Below are 4,361 nucleotides of genomic sequence, written 5' to 3'. Positions count from 1 at the left end.
AATGCTTTGGATAAGTCCAGGTAGATGATGTCAGTTGCTCTTCCCCTATCCATCAATGCTGTAACCTCATCGTAGAAGGCCACCAAATTAGTCAGGCAGGATTTGCCCTTAGTGAAGCCATGTTGGCTGTCACCAATTACCTCCTTATTTTCTATGTGCCTTAGCATAGTCGCCAGGAGGATCTGTTCCATGATCTTGCCGGGCACAGAGGTGAGACTGACTGGCCTGTAGTTCCCTGGGTCTTCTTTTTTCCCCTTTTTAAAGATGGGGGCTATGTTTCCCCTTTTCCAGTCAGTGGGAACTTCACCAGATTGCCATGACTTCTGAAATATGATGGATAGTGGCTTAGCAACTTCATCCACCAGTTCCCTCAGGACCTGCAGATGCACCTCATGAGGTCCCATGGACTTGTGCACCTTCAGGTTCTTTAGATGGTCTCGAACCTGGTCTTCTCCTACAGTGGGTGGTTCTTCATTCTCCCAGTCCCTGCCTTTGCCTTCTGTGACTTGGGCTGTGCCGCTGGAGCTCTCGCCAGTGAAGACTGAGGCAAAGAAGTCATTGAGAACCTCAGCCTTCTCCATATCCTGGGTGGCCAGGTCCCCCGTTTCCTTCCGGAGAGGGCCTACATTTTCCCTGGATCTCTTTTTATCACTGACATATCTATAGAAGCCTTTCTTGTTGCGCTTGATGTACCTGGCCAGATTTAACTCTATCAGGGCTTTGGCTTCCCTAACCTGATCTCTGGTTACTCGGACAATCTCTCTGTATTCTTCCCAGGCTACCTGTCCTTGCTTCTACCCCCTATAGGCTTTCTTTTTGTGCCCAAGTTGGGCCAGGAGCTCCTTATTCATCCATGCGCGCCTCCTGGTGTTCCTACCTTCATGAGACGTGGGCAACTGCGTTCAAAGCCAAGGACTGATCTTCAGGTTCTGAGCCCTGGGTGCCTGGGTGCCTTGATTGGGTTGTTTTCTCAGCAGTTAGCTGCATCTAAACAAGGAAAATTCATACTCTCTATTTTTAGATATTTAACTTGGCATGCTCCGCACTGCTCCCAAGCTAAATAATGTAGGTGTCCTAATAGAGATGTCATGCACTCAGAGGGAAAATTCATAAAGAAGAAACAGTCTTTTAAAATACCATAATACAATGCTGCACTGCAATGATGCAGGAAATCCTTATATTTATTCTATTACCAAAGAAGCGGCAAGAGAAACACAGAGGAGGCTCAACCCATCCGTTTGTTGTCTTACATATTGTTTGGAAAAAGAAAAAACTTGCAGTTTGGGTATGTGTAATCTCAGAAGCCCTAAGCCTCAAGCATAGACAAGAAACATATATGTATCAATTACAAACAGGGACAAATTCAGGTGTCATTTTCACTTTCTCCTGCTGGTCTGAAGATTAGCTGGCTAAGCAAAACATTTCTCTATCTCCGGGTAACAAAGCAGAATTTGGCTGTTCTACAGGGCTGTGGGTGTTCGCTGTGGGTTTTACTGACACATTCTTGTACGCTTTAGGGGGAAACTGTCTTAGTGTGGGATGGGCAGAAAGTGTTAAGAACCTACTGCTGTCGCGTGTGATAATATTTTTTTCTCTATTTCGTTTTTGCTGTAGAGCAAAACAGTTGTTCTGCTTTAGTTTGTTAATGAACTGAGCACTGCCATCTTGTGTTTTTTTTAGCAAGCACAATTATTCTTTAAAATACTTCAAAGGGCCAGAACAAAAGGTATCCATTAAAATCTTTCTGGTGAATTACTTGCCACCTCCATTACGATGCCTCTGTCTACATCTGTGATCTTTGGGTGTATGGACCTAAAAATGCAATGAATAAAGCTGAATTAAAAGCCTAATGCAATTTTAAAAGCTGACTTGAATAGCTTTGATATATATTCAGATTTGAACCTTTCTTCCCACATTTTTTTGGGATGGAGATTTAACAGTATCATGTCAACTTCACAAGATGGGGTCTCCATTTCTCTGCACGATTCTGAGACCACTTTCATAGACCGTGAACTCAAAATCTAGTAATTATTTTTGAAGTTTGTTGACTCATGGGCTTGATGATGGAATGGTGATTCTGTGAAGACATCCCGAACTTAATAGCTCTTTCAGACAGGTATTAATTCAAGGGCTGTTATTTGGACTCTGTCTCAGGCAACAGCTCTGAGACAGCATCATTTGAAACATTCCAAGGTGACACCAGGAGCCCAAGATACTTCGCTCTCCAGACTGCTTAGCATTGTTCTCCAGTACAGGGAGAGATGCTAACATAACCTCCCTTTATGAAAATAATTTCAGTAAAACATAGACTTAAAAAAAGAGAAAGAAGAAAAACTATCTGCTTTGCAGACTCCTGTTGTCTAATGATTTTAGAGAAACGCTTAAGGAAAATTGTCAGCATAAGAGGATCAAGGCACACCTAGTACATTACGGAGTATCGAGAAAACCAACCATATGCACGCTTCAGAGTTTCTTTTCTCCAAGAGACATTGTCAATGCATGTATGCTTACAGCGAGGTAGGTAAAAGTATGGCAAGAAAGAGTATTGGACAGAACCTACTTTAGCATCTCATAATTAAAGAAAAGCTGGATAATTTGGTAACATGCCACAGAAATGCCCTTTAAACAGAAAAAATACAGAACAGCTGAGAACTTGAGCTGCCCTAAATGAATCCGGTTTAGCATCATTAGAAGTACCATCTTTAGCAAAGCCACCAAGGACAAATTTCTTATCTATCACATTTTTTTGGCTTTGCAGTATATTAAGGGCCACCATGAGAGTAACCCTGCTAGAATACCATGGAAGGAGGTTTAAGAGCTGCCACAGCCCACTACAGCCACTGCTTGAAACTGCCTGGATGAGCCCTGGGTTAGGACTGGCAAGAGGCAGAGTGCCACCCAGCACCTTGCAGCCCCTGGCTGCTCCTCTCCACTGGCTCAAGGGAAACTTTCATCCTCAAATCACTGGAAGCCAAGAAGCTGCCGTACAGCTCACAGCAGTGAGGCACAAGCTGCAAGCAGCTCGAAACGGGGAGACAGACCCGTCTCCGACTGGTGCTTCAGGTGATGTCTAGACTGTCACAAGGCATCAAGGCCATTGGTACAAAAAACCTGCTCATTACCCACAGCCTGGAATAGCAATGGTGTTGTCCAAGATAACAATGATTCTTGTCTCTTGCCAGGAATAAAGTGCATGTCACTTGACGATGAGGGACTTTTCCTCTGACTCAATGCCTGAGGTAAAAGCTTAAGTGACCAAAGTCCCCTGCTTACAATCCCTCAATCCAAGAATGGTGCCCTCACACCTGCCCTCCATCATTTTTAGGGCCATGCTTAGACTCATCACGAATGCCAAAGATCCCAAACCAGCAAGATGGGCTGTCTGCCAGGAGAAGACACGCAGTCTTTAGCCAAAAAGCAGGAAGACGGAGGGAGGTCCACATGTCCACTAAGTGATCCTGCTCCCAAAGTCTCTGGAGAAAGAGAAGATACATATGGTTGCATGGATGAGTTAAATATATTTTTTTATTATTGTTATTTTATATATATGTATGTATATATATCTCCATTGCAAGCAAATCATCCCTGAAGAAATTGCTACAGGGCTTTTTCAGTACCACAGGGGCTATAGCATAAATGTTCAATGCCTGCGGGCTTCCCCTGCAACGTGAATGTGTGCAGCTGCCCACCACATGGACATATGCAGAACTCTCCAGTTTGGGATGTGCTCATTGAGCAAGTTCTTGGAAGCACCCTAAAAAAGCCCCCTGACATGACCACAGGATGGCTGCTTCTCTTCCTTTGGCCCTCCAGTTCTTCCCACTAAAGCAGAAATCCCCCATGACTGGTGGGAACAATTTACGTGATGCGCATGCTGGCGTATAGGTATGGAGAGGAGTGGTATTTAGTATGGCAACAGATTGGTGATATGGCCATCAGTAAGTCTTGGTGCTCTTTAAAGCCTTACTCCTCCATCTGTAAAATGGCCTTAATGATAACGTGGGTTTTTGCAAAGAACTTTGAAAGCCACAGCTTAGAAGTACTGCATGTAAGAGCTAAAAACTATTAACAGTCTCTTCATGGCTCTGGTCAACAAAGTGGAAATAAATAACTTAGAAAGGATTACGAATAGTTTTATTAACGTTTGCAAAGCACTTTGAGGCCCTAACACGGACAGTGGAAACAAATATTGTATAAACATGCTATTATTAAATGACCACTCTACTCTGGGAAATGGCATGGGAGTGGTTTTTCCATATTTTTTGTGACTCAGTGATTCCAGGTAAAACGCGTTCGTTTCACAAGTTAAAAAAAGAGAGTACTTCTAACTGTCAGCTCTGTCAACACATCTGAGGAGTCGA

The sequence above is a fragment of the Tauraco erythrolophus genome, chromosome 1 (genome assembly GCF_009769465.1).
Source record: "Tauraco erythrolophus isolate bTauEry1 chromosome 1, bTauEry1.pri, whole genome shotgun sequence".
NCBI classification, from domain to species: domain Eukaryota; kingdom Metazoa; phylum Chordata; class Aves; order Musophagiformes; family Musophagidae; genus Tauraco; species Tauraco erythrolophus.
This window is presented reverse-complemented; position numbering follows the sequence as displayed.